General features: G+C 38.5%; 1 protein-coding gene and 1 non-coding gene across 3 annotated transcripts in view; both read right to left on the bottom strand.

The window, feature by feature from the left end:
* LOC141716969 (uncharacterized) overlaps nt 1–16052 on the bottom strand; it is an 89417-nt gene that overhangs the window by 25582 nt on the left and 47783 nt on the right. The window lies entirely within an intron of this gene.
* LOC141723037 (small nucleolar RNA R71) lies at nt 2847–2953 on the bottom strand. The gene has a single exon (XR_012576030.1). It is a non-coding gene; the product is annotated as a small nucleolar RNA R71 (small nucleolar RNA).

Here is a 16052-nt window from a genome sequence, read left to right as displayed (position 1 = left end):
TTTTTTGACTTCACACCAAATCATGTCTACAATTTCACCCCATTTTTCACTGTATTCATGAAAAATGAGCCATCATTTCAAATATACAAAAGAATTATATATTTTTACCCTATAAAAAACTATACATTTTTACGAATTTTATAAAATTCATTTACAAGAACGCGATTTTGCAACCCGTACAACCATTTATATCAAGTTTTGACGGTTATATCATGAGAAAAGACTGTTAAACTGAGGGATAGCATATCTTCTGATTCGTAAATATTGTGTTACCTCTATTTCATCTTCCGCAATGTTGCAAGGAACTATAAACTGGTGCGACTTAAACGAGGAGAACTCTCCATTCTTTCGAGGGTTAAATATTAAAGTATTCATTGAAGTGGAGTTAATATATCAATAATTTCATTACAGTTAACAGGGTCTCAACCGTACCATTGTAGTACTGAATGATGACAGAACCGTTAGTTTGACTATATGACCAGACGAAAAACGTAACGTTAATAACTTGTATATTGCATGGCAGCTGAATGATTCATATGTGGCTTGACACACAGAAAAGAAAACAAATTTAATTTCATAGATAAAAAAAATATGACGGGTATAAATTACAAATTACTCGATCGACTTAAGAATTAAAGAATTAAAAAACCCTAACCCCTCTAGTCGATTGAAGATACCCTAAACAACTGCTCTGATCATGCTTGCTCTAATCAACTAAGAATCGTCACTAAGTAAGAGGTACATACTCTTATCTTTATGTTTGTGTGATATATTGTTAAGTGGCATTTATATCCACTTAGAACGCTTTATAAAGGCTCGAATTGGTGTTTTGTACTCGAGTTGTTTGTGTATTTGATGTGTTTTTGTAGTGTTTTGCATTTCAGGGCATAGTCGGAAGCAGGAAGGGTTTTACAATATTTGTATGCTTGGAAGAGCGTATGGAATGTGCCTCGGACGATTGCGCGAAGAAACCAGCAAAAGAAAGCAAAGAAAATATTTTTTTCCAGAGACACAGGGAGGTCGCACCCAAGTATAGAGGGGTCGCGCCCGGTTTACAGTTTGTTAGCGCGCCAACGCTGGGGTAGCGCGCGGCCGTGCCAGATCGGCTTTTCAGAATCCTGTTGCTACTAGAATTTTGATCTGCTGGACTTCTGGATTGTTTTGGGCTAGTATTTAAAGACATCTTAAAGACGTTTTTCATAACGGAGACTAAGGAGAAGACGGCGAGAAGACCTAGGAGTACAATTACAACGAAGAAGAAGAAAAGCTTGTTTTTACTTGTGATTCTTTGATTGAGTTGTAATCTTGGATGCCTGTTTTCTTGTTTGTTGAACCTATTACTCTTGATTACGTACTTTGATTATTTATTCAGTTATTAAAGACTTAGTTTATTATAACATGCTTTCATCGGAACCCACGGTGATGATGAGTTCGATTATGAACTAATCGTTATCGTGGGATTCTAGCGGATTTACTTATGAATTTCAATAGTTAATTTGTTTTGATATCTTAGTGTATGGTGATTGTATGATATCCTAGTATTGGTTGTGCTTGTTCGTCTTATAAGTGTCGCGAACTTATAAGATAGCGTGTTAATCTCTATTGAAGCGAAAGTGAATATAGGGGTTTAGAACGTGTCATGCTAGCATAGGTTCATGTATTTGTTATGCATCATTCGTAGGTAATTTTAACCATTTTACTTGCCCTATATAATTACGATAGATAACTTGCGCATTAAACCGTTATATTGTCATATTTCATAGACATATACGGTCTCAATATAATTGGTGCCTATTCAGCTTTTATCTCTTTTATGGATGTCTGGTAGTAGGGTATGCGTACAACGAAAGTTGGTGTTTACTAGTTTCATGTTATCTGATTAGTTCTCATCATCATTGCTTGTTAAGGTGAAGAACAATGACTTGAATGAAGTATTTAATAAAGTTAGAATCTCATGCTTGTCTCGTATAAGTAATTCAACCCTCTTATTCTTTTAGCTAAATTTAGTTAGTATAATCTCTTAGTTAATCAAAACCCAAATTGTTATTTGTCTTAGCATTGAACGATAGCCATATCATTGTTGCATAAGTGCATAAATTGAAGTTAACCTAAACCAGTCTTTGTGGGAACGAATCTGATTTATATCTTATACTACTTGCGAACGCGTATACTTGCGTGTTATTTTAGCGCGTGTTTTCGCCCTAACAAGTTTTTGGCGCCGCTGCCGGGGACTCGGTGTTAATTTTTAGTTTATGTGCTTGACATCAGTGGTCGTTAAAGTTCACTGACTCAGATATTTTACTTACTTATTTTCTTGTTGCTTTTTCAGGTAATCTAGAGAGCGTTTATGCTAACGCGTTCTCAATCTCGAAAGAGAATACTGGATAAAGCGGAGGAAGAAGTTTTAGTAAAAGAAGAAGTTCTTGTAGAAGAGGAGAAAGTTGAAGAAGAAACTCTTATTGTAATGGGAGAACCAGAAGCGAATCGAAAGGCTTTGATGAATTACTCTCAACCAAAGATCAATGATATTCAGTCTAGCATTATCAGACCAGCCATCGCGTCCAAAACTTTTGAAATCAAGGCTAGCACGATTCAGATGGTGCAGAACTCAGTCCAGTTTGGGGGTTCTCCGACGGAAGATCCTAACATGCATATTAGAGATTTCATCGAGATATGCGACACTTTCAAATTCAATAGCGTGTCTGAAGATGCTATAAAGCTAAGGCTTTTCCCATTCTCGCTGTGGGAAGTGTTGGTTGCATTCTCTACCACCAGGCTCTATCACCAAATGGGAAGATCTTGCTCAGAAGTTTCTTACTAAATTATTCCCTATGGCGAAGACAACTGTAATCAGAAATGCTCTTACTCAATTTGCGCAGCAATCGGGAGAGTCTTTATGTGAAGCTTGGGATCGTTATAAGGAGATGCTTAAAAAGTGTCCTCGTCATGGGATGCCTGACTGGATGATTATAAACTGCTTTTATAATGGTTTGGGTGTGACTTCTAGACCCATTCTTGATGCAGCATCAGGTGGAGCCTTATGGGCTAAGATCTACTATGAAGCTTATGATTTGATTGAACTGATGGTTGCCAATGAATACCAGAACCCTTCTCAGAGACTAACTCAAGGCAAGGTAGCAGGAATTCTGAAGGTAGATGCAGCTACTGTTATATCTGCTCAGCTTAAGGCTTTGACGATGAAGGTGGATTCTTTGGCCAATTATGGAGTTAATCAGATCACTAGTATTTGTGAGCTTTGTGCTGGTGCGCATGAGGCGGAGCAGTGTGCTATTTCTAGTGAATCAGCTCAGTTCGTGAGCAACTTCCATAGGTCGTAACAACCAGTTCCAGCCACCTATCATCCCAACAACCGCAATCATCCTAACTTCAGCTGGAGCAACACTCAGAATGCGGTACAACAGCCTTATCAGCAGTATGCAGCAAAGCAATACAACCCTCCTGGTTTTTAAAAACCGCAATATGCACCAAGACAACAACTCCAACTGTAACAATCTAATGAAAAATCTGAATTAGAGGAGTTGAGGCTCATGTGCAAGAGTCAAGCAGTTTTCATCAAAACCTTGAAGAATCAAATTGGGCAGATTGCCAATGCCTTGCTAAATGGACAACCTGGTACACTCCCTAGTGACACAGAAGTTCCAGGCAAGAAGGAAGCAAAAGAGCAGGTTAAGACAATTACATTGAGGCATGGGAAGGTTGCACACCCCGAAAAATCTCAAGTTCCAGAATCTGAAGATGTGGCTGAAGAAGATGTGCAGAAGGAAGCAGAAGTGGAACCAAGGAAGAAAACTGTGGAACAGACTCCTCCTAAGGGTAATACAGGGGAGAAACATGTCTATTATTCACCTCATCTTCCTAAGAGGTTGTAGAAGCAAAAGTTAGATAAGCAGTTTGCTAAGTTTCTGGAGGTGTTCAAGAAACTTCATATCAACATACCTTTCGCTGAAGCTCTTAAACAGATGCCTAGCTATGCGAAGTTTATGAAGGGTATTCTCTCTCGGAAAGTGAAGCTCGATGACTTAGAGATCGTTACTCTTACAGAGGAATACAGTGTTGTGCTGCAACAGAAGTTGCCTCCGAAGCTTAAAAATCCTGGAATCTTCACTATTCCTTGCACCATCGGAAACTTGTCGTTCGACAAGTGTTTATGTCATTTGGGAGCTAGCATCAATATGATGCCTTTGTCTGTCTTCAAGAAGTTGGATTTACCTGATCCAAAGCCTACTTACATGTCCTTGCAGTTGGCTGATCGTTCTATTACATATCCACGAGGTATTGTGGAGGATGTCTTGGTCAAGGTAGACAAACTCATCTTTCCTGCTGAATTTGTAATTCTTGATTTCAAGGAGGATAAAAAGATTCCCAAAATCTTAGGAAGACCATTCCTGGATACTGGCCGGACCTTGATTGATGTGCAGAAGGGTGAGCTTACTATGCGAGTATTGGATCAGGATGTGACTTTTAACATATTCAATGCTATAAAATTCCCTACTGATAATGAGGAGTGCTTAAAAGTAGGATTGGTCGATTATGTGGTTACTTCAGAACTTGATCAAATGCTAAGGTCTGATGCCTTAGAAAAGGCCTTGTTGGGGAATTCAGATAGTGAAGATGATGAAGGTGATGAGAAGTTGCAGTATTTGAATGCTTCTCCTTGGAAGCGAGGGTTGGATATGCCTTTTGAATCTCTTGGAATGTCATAACTCAAAAATGTTGAGGGGCGTCTCAAGCCATCTATTGAGGAAGCTCTTACACTTGAGCTTAAACCATTTCCTGAACACTTAAGGTATGCTTTTTTAGGTAATGCATCTACTGTGCCTGTTATTATTGCATCTGGCCTTTTAGCGAGTGATGAAAAAAAGCTCTTGAGAATTCTGAGAGAGTTCAAATCGGAAATTGGATGGACTATAACAGATATCAAGGGAATCAGCCCTTCTTATTGCATGCATAAAATTCTGCTAGAGGAAGGAAGCAAGCCAATTGTCGAGCAATAAAGAAGGCTAAATCCGATAATGAAAGAGGTTATGAAGAAGTAAATTCTCAAGTGGCTAGATGCAGGGATCATCTATCATATTTCTGACAGTTCTTGGGTGAGTCCAGTTCAGTGTGTGCCGAAGAAAGAAGGTATCAATGTGGTCGCTAATGAGAAGAATGAGCTCATTCATACTCGAACAGTCACGGGGTGGCGAGTTTGCATGGATTACAGGAAGTTGAACAAGGCCATGAGGAAGGATCACTTCCCTCTTCCTTTCATTGATCAGATGCTTGACAGGTTGGCTGGTCATGAATATTATTATCTTCTGGATGGCTATTCGAGTTAAAATCAGATTTGCATCGCTCCAGAAGATTAGGAAAAGACTACTTTCACCTGTCCATTTGGTACTTTTGCCTTCAGAAGAGTTTCTTTTGGGTTGTGTGGTGCACCTGCCACATTTTAAAGATACATGATGGCTATCTTCTCTGACATGATTGGTCAGAATGTGGAGGTGTTCATGGATGATTAATCTGTGTTCGGGGATTCTTTTGATAAGTGCTTGCAATATCTTGGCGCAGTTCTTAAAAGGTGTGTTGAGACCAATCTGGTTCTCAGCTGGGAAAAATGTCACTTTATGGTGCAACAGGGCATCATTCTTGGGCACAAGGTTTCTAGGAAGGGTCTTGAGGTGGACAAAGCCATGGTTGGGGTCATTGAAAACCTTCCTTCACCAATTTCTGTTAAGGAGATTCGCAGTTTTCTTGGTCATGCGGGTTTCTATAGGCGGTTCATCAAGGATTTCTCTAAAATTTCTAAATTGTTGTGCAATCTACTAGAGAAAGATGTTCCTTTCAAGTTTGATGATGAATGTCTAGTTACTTTTGAGAGCTTAAAGAAGAGTTTGATTACGGCACCTGTCATAACTGCACTTGATTGGAATGAACCTTTTGAAATGATGTGCGATGCAAGTGACTATGCAGTTGGAACAGTTCTTGGGCAAAGGAAGAACAATATATTTCATGTGGTCTACTATACTAGCAAGACCCTCAATGGTGCTCAACTGAATTATAATACTACTAAGAAGGAACTCTTAGCCATTGTCTACGGTTTTGAGAAGTTTTGTTCTTATTTGCTTGGGACGAAGGTAACAGTTTTCACTGATCACGCAGCTATTTGCTATCTTGTCTTGAAGAAGGACTCGAAGCCTAGATTGATTTGGTGGGTTCTTCTACTTCAAGAGTTTGAGTTGGAGATCAAATATAGAAAAGGTACTGAGAATCAAGTCGCTGATCATCTCTCTCGGTTAGAAGATTCAAGTACGACTTCACAGGATAAGACATTGATAAATGAGTCTTTTCCCGATGAGCAGTTGTTTGGGGTGCAAGGGGAAGAACCGTGGTTCGCATAAATTATGAACTACCTTGTGAGCAACATTATGCCTCCAGACTTATCTTCTGCTCAAAGGAAGAAGTTTCTTCATGAGGTGAAGTGGTACATGTGGGATGAGACATTTTTGTTTCGGCAAGGAGCTGACCAAATCATCAGGAGATGTATTCCGTACAGTAAGACAGAGGGTATCTTGCGAAACTGTCATTCGACTGTTTATGGAGGCTACTATGGTGGAGAAAAGACAGCAGCTCGTATCCTTCAAGCAGGATTCTTCTGGCCTACATTGTTTAAGGATGCGCATCAGTTCGTTTTGAAGTGTGATCGCTTCCAGCGTGTTGGTAATATGTCTAAGAGGGATGAGATGCCTCTTAATATGCTACTCGAGGTTGAGGTCTTCGATGTTTGGGGAATTGACTTCATGGGGCCATTTGTCTCATCTTGCAATAATCAGTATATCTTGTTGGCGGTTGATTATGTCTCGAAATGGGTGGAAGTTAAGGCTTTACCGACGAATGATGCAAGGGCAGTGCTTAATTTTCTTCAAAAGCATATATTCACAAGATTTGGGACTCCAAGAGTTATAATCAGTGATGAGGGATCGCATTTCTGCAATCGCAAGTTCATTGCTATAATGCAAAGATATAATGTGAATCATCGCATTGCTACAGCCTAACATCCTCAGACTAATGGTCAAGCCGAGGTATCTAACAGAGAGATCAAGCGTATTCTAGAGAAGGTTGTATGTCCATCAAGGAAGGATTGGTCTTTGAAGCTGTATGAAGCTGTTTGGGCTTATCGAATGGAATACAAGACTCCGCTAGGCATGTCACCGTTTCAGCTGGTTTATGGTAAGGGATGTCATTTTCTTATTGTAATAACCCAAAAATTTTGGACATTTTGTAACCTTATGAATAGTGATTTTGCTGATTATGCTGAATAGGAGAACTTTTCATGCCATACTATGTAGCAGTTCTTTTATTGATATTCTGAGATCTTATTAGTACTCTATATGGTATATAAGTGTATGTAAAGATCGTCAGAATCCAAATTCGAACACTTTGATTTTTCCCAAAAATCTACCAGATACCGAAAGAATTGAGTATAAGATAACATGATTAAAAGGATTTATATTCAAGGATTATAAGAGAAGATCATAAAAAGGAATATAAAATATTGAGAAAGGTTTCGGGGAAACCCAAGTAATTAGATCCTGGATATGATCCATCAAACGATGAGCAAGAACGAACGATAAACGAGTCGTAAAACAATTAAACGACAAGTAATGCAAGAGAGATTAGTGCAAGGATCAAGGATGATAATCAAGCAATTAAGCAAGGATTAGCATAAAAGATGCTTCCCCCGCCAAGTGTTGACAAGTGGCAAATGATGAAGTCACCAAGGTGATGTCATGCTTAGTCACACTCCACTCACTTTAATCAACCAATTAATCACCCAAATATCCCATTCACTTCCATATTCCACCACAAACACATTTAACAAAGTAAAACCCCTCCCAAGAACAATTGCTCTCGGCCTTCTTCATTTTTCAAGAAGAAAAATTCCAAAAATCAAGATCCAAGCTTTGTTAAATTACAAGGTAATTATCCAAGGTCCCTTATGATTAGTTATGGCTACCCTAGGAGTTTAAGCTCCAAATTCCTTCACAATCTCTTTCAATTAATCAAGGAAGAAGATGATGAATAGTGTTTTCAAGTTACTAACTTTGTTTTCTTTGTTTTTCCTTTAAGATCCAAGCATTCCTAAGCTATCTCAAGGCTTCTTAAGGCTTCCTAGCTACTCTAATCACTCCAAGGAAGGTATAACACCTCCAAACCCTAACTTTACTTTGAGTATTAGAAATGGTTTTGATTGTTATAGTAAATGAGAAGCATGATGCTTGTGTGTTTAGAGTTTGGATTGGATATGTTGTGATTTGGATGATGAAACCTTGTTTATAGTTAATAAAACTTAAGTATAGTTAGTAGCTCATGTTTGGAGTTGAATGAATTGGAAAATCTTGAGGTTTGGGGACTGATGTAGTAAGGTTTGGATGAGGGTTTGTTGTATTGTTGGTTGTGAGTGAAATTATGGTTGTTTGGAGTGGTTTAAAACTTGGTAATCGCGTAAACATCGCCGTCGTAATGCCCATTTTCGTACAACTGCTTGTTCTTAGTGTTCGGGACAGAGAGCTAACTGTTGAATCTGTTAATTTTCCATGTTTAGCTAGATTATGTCGTAAGCTTCGTTTTGATATGTGGTTCGCTTTAATCCGATGTACGGTTTAGGAGAAATGACAGTTTTAAGTAACGGCGTTTCGCGAACGAACCATTTCCCCTCGCCTTACTTTGAAACCTTGGTTAAGGTCCTTAAATGACTAATTGGAGTATGAAACAATTATGTAAGGTTAATAGGTCAGTTGGTAGGGTATTCACAAAAGAGTCGCCTAAAAATTCGTAACGGTTAAATTATTAAAAATGGTGGAGCCGAGGGTGCACGAGCGACTTATGTGAATCGTTAAACGCAAAAGCGAACGTTAGAGTCTAATTGGTTAAAGAGTAGTTTCTTAAGCGACCGTGGTTTAATTCCAACTTATATGTTGTTTATAGGTTACCAGACTCACCCCCGGCCTTTTACCACCCCCAGTCGCTCAGGAAAGTTTCTACCCGTATAACTGTTGTTGTGATGTATATGTGTATATGCATTATCGTGTGATAAGTGCATGATTGTTATTAGAAATTCTTGCGATATATTGGAGCATGTTGATATGATATATATGCATGCCTGTTTCGTAATCTTGATATTCTATTATCAATTCAAATGCTTATAAGCTGCATATTACCTATGCTAGAGATAAGCAGTAGTTGCGTATACCCTTAGTATAGGGGACCCGAAGGTGAACATTTTTCTAAACCGGGAGTCGATGTTCCCGAGTATAATATATATATAATTTTTTATAACTATTAATCGAATAAGGTATATTCGATAGTTTGAATAATAATCAAACTTATTTTCGATTATTCAAATAAAGATCGTACTTTTAAATAAAGATCGTACTTTCGTATAAGTATATCCTTATGGGAATATTATTTAAATAATAATATACAGATATTTTCTAATATATCGGGATTGATTTATTTTATTAAATCATCATTACTCTAAACATTCTTTAAAATATTTTCGAGTCTTCAACATGATTTTAAAAGTTAGAGTGGATCCCAAAACTCATTTTTAGATTTAAGATCTTTCTTTCGAATGAGATTTAAATACTCGCTCAAAACCTGAGAGATCCGACTCTGTGGTGTATTTTATATTCGCAACGAGGTTGCTGTTTTGAGAAAACATTTTGATTACTTACCCAACATTCGGGAAGTAAGTCCATCTATTTGAGTCGGCATAAGCAATATGGGCACAGTGGGCGTCCATGAAAGTGTAAGTGGCTCAGTGGAAGTCCATCAATACGTAAGTGGCTGAGTGGCAGTCCAGCATAGGTCCTAATGCGACCAGGGTGATGACCAGTGGGGAATTCGTCCATCTACTAGTAGAAAAGGTTACTTTTTGGTAACTTTGCCTGATCAGCAAGATATCAGGTTTATGCCAAAGTATCTTCTTTCCAAAATTCTTGGGAATGGCAACTATGCTTATACTTTTAATAGAAGAAGAGTGTATGAGATGTATATATATATATATATATATATATATATATATCGGGACTAATGAATTATCTCGTAACTTCATTCTTTCAACTGATATTTCAAAGACTGGATCCATTCAAGTCTTATCTTGTAGTCTCATCTATGTGACGAACTTCAAAAACTTATTATAATTTGAGCAGTGGTAGTTCAAGTAGTTTTCTAAAATGATATAAGTATAGTGAAGTATTTGGTAACTTCATCTCCCTTTTAGCTTGTATCCAGTAAGTATTTATCTTACACTTGATAAAGGTTTCCAGTAAGTTATCTATTTAGATACTTGCATTATTGATTAAACTATATATTATCTTGCGAGTTGTAATGCTCACTCTTGCTTCATTTCTTCATCACACAACAATAGTTAGGAAGGATGGCCAGACTCAAGCAGACCCAGCGCAAGACCGTGGGGAGCGTCTCGTGTCTTCCCATTGATATCATAGCTGCTATAGCTGTAGAGGTAGATCTATCTATAGACCAGGCACTCTACTTTTGGGAATCAATTATGTATAATTATAACTTGTGGCAGATAATGGCAATTAACTGTAAACTTATTAAGTAATCATTTTGGGTTGTAATAACTTTTAAATTGTGGATTCAGGGACTTGTACTTATTTCAATTTCATCTCTGAGACTATAATGGGTTGGGGTGTGTGTTATTGTGGGGTCACAACACGAGGTTATTTATTTTTAATTAATTTAAGTGATTTTTATGGAAAGAAAGACCGTGACGACCCGGATCCCCGACCCCGGATCCCCGACCCCGGATCTGGAGGTGTTACACCTATGGAGCTAGAGCAGAAAGCGTATTGGGCTCTGAAGAAATTGAACCTGGATATAGATGCAGCTGGTAAGAAAAGGATGCTTCAATTGAATGAACTTGACAAGTTTCAACTTCAAGCGTATGAGAACAACAAAATGTATAAGGAGAAAGTCAAGAGGTGGAACAATAGGGGTCTAGTGCTCAAATCATTTGTGCCGGGGCAACAAGTTCTTTTGTTCAACTCTCATCTCCGTCTTTTTCCTGGAAAATTAAAGTCGAGGTGGTCAGGACCGTTTGTTATCAAAACTGTGTTTCCACATGGAGCGGTGGAAATTTTTGAGAATGATCCAGGCCAATCGTTCAAGGTAAATGGACAGCGTCTGAAGCACTACTAAGGAAATACGGCAAACCGCGAGGTGGTTAGTGTCGTTTTATTGTCCACTTGATCTCAGGATTCTACGTCAAGCTAGCGACGTAAACCAAGCACTTCATGGGAGGCAACCCAAGCTTGTTGTACATTAGTAGGAAGAAAAGAAGTTAGAAGGAAGAAAGAAGCAGGAGAAAACATAAAAAAATCCGAAAAATAGAAAAAGCAGGGTATTTTGACAGAAGCACGGCGCGCCCGCGCTACCTGGCGGGGTGGCCACGCTGAAAGTACAGAAGCACGGCATGCCCGCGCTGGGAAGCGGGGAGGCCGCGCTGGTTTGACAGACATACCGCGCGCCCGCGCTTCCTGGAGGGGCGGCCGCGCTGACCCCCTGGAAAAAATCAGAAATTGAAAATTCAAAACAAAACATTACACCCAGCCGAAATTCCCTCCTTCCACTACCATAATTCCTCCTCCAAATCAATTCCAATCACCCCATTACTCCCACTATTCCCATAATCAATTCTCACTTCTATTCCAAAAGTAATTCTCAATCTCTATATATACATACACTTATACACAATCATCTCCACCATACTTTTCTATTCTCAAAACCCTAAATCTCTCTTATACACTTCTCTTTTCTGAACTTACTCGAATTCAATGGCACCCAAGAGACAAAGGACTCAAGTTAGCAGCATCACCACTGATTCTTCAAGTGTTGGAGGTGTGAGGCCTAGGTTTGCTACTCCGGAGGCTGAAGCGGAGTATACGAGGCTGCTATCGAAGCCCATAGCGAAGGAGAGGGGTTTTCTACCATTAGAGAGGGATGGTAAGCTTTTGGAGATGATTCTAGAGATGGGTTGGGTATCTTTTTTCGAGACACCCGCTGCTGTGCCCATGAGCGTTGTTCATGAGTTTTACGTGAACGTGAAGGTGGATAAGAACGGGTACTCAGTGGTTCGGGGTTGACTGTGGACTATACTGTGGAGGCTCTTCGTCGGGTGATTAACCAGCCCGAGAGATAGCCGGGTCAGGAGGATTGGGTGATGAAGATCGGGGAGGATTTTGACTTGGACATGATTGTTGTTACGCTGTGTGTCCCAAACACTCACTGGAAGTTCAAGAAGGGCTTGAATGAGTATGCCACTTTCCCTGCCTCTTGCATGAACAGGTTCGCTCGTGCATGGAACTCTTTTATCTGTGCGAACATCATGCCTTCTTCACATGTGCATGATGTTACTATGGATCGTGCAAGGTTGTTGTGGGGCATATTGCAGGGGCATTACGTGGATCTTGGCTCCATTATTTATCAGGGTATTCTGAGGTTTCTGCGTGGGAGCACTACGGGTTCCATTCCCTATGAATCGATTGTGACGAAGCTCTATATGGCAGTTGAAGTTTGTTAGATATATTTGATAATGTCATGGCTAATATGTTTTATGTTTAGCTTTCAGAATCTTACGTGAACAGGATAAATCAGTACTTAACTGTTGATCAGTACTTATACTGGAAGTCAGGATTTAAGGATATCAGTACTTATATTATCAGGAGATAATCATCAGAAGATAGATATCAGAACTTAAGTGCTGAAGGACAATCAGATAAGGACAGTAGCTGATTAAAGGAAAGAAGATCGAGATAAACATAAGAAGAGATATGCATGAAGAAGGAATTCTGTGAAGAATGGAATACTTAGAAGAAAAGATATCTGATTGATATATTTTAAGAAGCAGAATTATATTCCATATCAATTAGCGATTATCTTGTAACTGTGTAGTATATAAACACAGACATAGGGTTTACACTAAAAGTGTTATCATTATTAAAAAAGATTATTCATTGTAACCCTTGCAGCTCTCGTGATATTTGTTCATCACTGAGAGGTAACAGTTCCATACTGTAACAGAGTTTATTGTTTCAATAAAGTTTGTTTTCTGTTACTTAATTTCTTAAAGTTCGATTTGAGTGTACTATACACTGTATTCACCCCCTCTACAGTGTGTGTGTGACCTAACAATTGGTATCAGAGCTTATCTGTTAACATACATACAGTTAAAGATCCAAACACAGTCATGTCGGACACAGAAACTCCAACTAAGCCTAACACAACTGAGGAACCACCAAAGACACAAATTCAGAGTCGGTATGAGACCATCAGAGTCCCCATACTGAGACCATCTGAATATCCCATATGGAAGGTAAAGATGACCATGTTCCTGGAAGCAACAGATCCAGAATACCTTGATAGAATCAAGGAAGGTCCTCACAAACCAACCAAACTCGCTGTTGCAGTTGCAGGTGAAGCAGCAAAGACCGTACCAAAGGAGAAGAGTGATTATACTGCTGAGGACATAGCATCAATTACTAAGGATGCTAAGGTACGATACTTACTGCATAGTGCCATTGATAATGTAATGTCAAACAGGGTAATCATCTGCAAGACTGCTAAGGAGATATGGGATGCTCTGGAAACAAGGTGTCAGGGAACTGACACAATTAAGAAGAACAGGAAGACAATACTCACTCAAGAGTATGAACACTTTGACTCAAAGACTAATGAGTCATTGAATGATTTATATGATAGATTTGTCAAACTTTTGAATGATTTGTCATTGGTTGATAAAGAGTATGATCTTGAAGATTCAAACCTTAAGTTCCTGTTAGCTCTTCCTGAATGCTGGGATTTGAAGGCAACGACAATAAGAGACAACTACAATCTTGATGAAACAACTCTTGACGAAATCTATGGAATGCTCAAGACTCATGAGCTGGAGATGGAACAAAGAAGCAAGAGGAAAGGAGGAAAGTCAAGGACAGTTGCTCTTAAGGCTGAAGAAGAATTCCCCAAAGCAGCTTCCTCAAAGAAAGACAAGGGTAAAGCTCTTTTCATAAAGTCTGATACTGAGTCATCAAGTTCTGAGAGTGATGATGACTCAGATTCTGAAAGCTTGCCTGAGACTGATGCTGATGAGGAGATGATGAAGCTGTGTGCTCTTATGGTGAAAGGAATCACAAAGATTGCATACAGGAAGTTCAGGAAGGGAAAGAAGTTTTTCAGGAAAAGCATAAGTTCTGATAAGAAGAATTTCAGAAGATCTGAAGGCAGAGGAGGAAAGTCTGACAGAGGAGATTACACCAATGTTAAATGCTATAACTGTGGTGAGAAAGGCCACATATCTCCTGACTGCAAGAAGGTAAAGGGTGACAAAGGCAAGGCTCTTGTCATAAAGCAGAAAAGCTGGACAGACACCTCAGACTCTGAAAGTGAGGAGAACTATGCATTGATGGCAAATGCTGATAAAGAAAGTGCTGAGAGCAGTTCTGAAGCTGCTGAAACAAAGGTACCTCAGACTACTTATGCTTTTCATACTGATGATATTAATGAGTTGAGAAGATATCTTAAAACCATGTTTGTTAGCTATAGAGATCAAACTTTAACATGTGAAAGATTAACTTCTGAAAATCTTGCATTTAAGAAAAGGAATGATTTCTTAGAAAAAGAGTTAGTCATGTTCCATCAAACTCAGAAGGATAGAGATGATGCTTTTTATGTTAGGAATGAAGTGCTAAAATTAAATGAATCTCTAAAAACTGAGTTAGAAAAGGAAAGAGAGATTATCAGGACTTGGACTAACTCTGGCAAAACAACTCAAAATTTGCTAAGTAGTGGAAACTGGAAAGAGGGCTTAGGTTATGGAGAAGATAAGAATGATAAAGGAACTGAAGAAATTAAGCCTGTTGTTAAGCAAAAGCCAAAGTTTAAACCTGTTAAGTTTGTAACTGTAAAGTCTGAAAATGAGAAATCAGAAGTTAAAGAGGAATTAACTTCAGACAAACTAAAACAGGAAAAGACAGCTGAAGTGAACATAGGCTTAATGACAAAGAAGCAGCTTAAGCATAAGCTGAAAGATGTCAAGAATGCAAACAAGGTAAAATCACCTAGGAAAAATAGGAATGGAAAGGAAGGTGTGAATAAAAGCAATGATTATAAACCTGTTCCTGATGCTCCTAGGAAAACATGTCATAACTGTGGAAGTTTGTAAGTCATATGTCATAGCCTATTTGTATATTCGAGGATTCAACTCAACTCAAATAAGAATGTAATAAGTAAATAGTGGATCTACCGTCAGAGAGATCTCGCAAAGTAATATCTGTCAAAGGATTCAGAGACAATGTTCATCTACAGACTTGAGGAGTTAATTCACTGGAAGAAGTTCAAGAAGTTGATCATGCCTCAGTGATATAAATCAAGATCGTGGATTTAATCAAGTGACAGAGATCTCGTCAGGGTATCAATAAATTACAAGGATTTAATCTGAAGAAAATCAAAGTGTCAAAGTCAAGACATGAAGAAACGTCACGGAAGTTAGTCACTCATGAACCAGACAGTACATCGAGTGTCAGCGTTGAAGTGGTGGAATTGATTCATAATTTTCAGTGATTTTCAGAAGATTTGCAGAAGAATGGTTGCTGCTCAAGACTAGAATTAATTCTCTATTAATTAATTAAGTCATCTAATTTAATTAAGAGAATAAATTATATCTGCGAAGAATAATTTATTTATTAATTGAATTAATTGATTAATTAATTCTGAATTAATTCTAGGAATTTTAGGAATTTTCAGAAGTTTAATTGGATTAAATTCAAGCATTAAATCAGCAAGACAATTGAAAATGAACTAGCATGACAATCAGGATTGTCATACCGATTGTCATGCTAGGCCATTGTCAATTGTCTCACCGAAAGTTACTCTAGGAGGATGATTGTCTTGCTAGTTCATTCTGATTGTCATGCTAGTTCATTCAGATTGTCTTGCTAGTTCAATCAATTGTCCTACCGAAAGTCTTG

Source organism: Apium graveolens, chromosome 4, assembly GCF_009905375.1.
Source record: "Apium graveolens cultivar Ventura chromosome 4, ASM990537v1, whole genome shotgun sequence".
NCBI classification, from domain to species: Eukaryota; Viridiplantae; Streptophyta; class Magnoliopsida; order Apiales; family Apiaceae; genus Apium; species Apium graveolens.
Note: the sequence above shows the minus strand (reverse complement) of the source record. Positions and strands in the feature narration are given on the sequence as shown.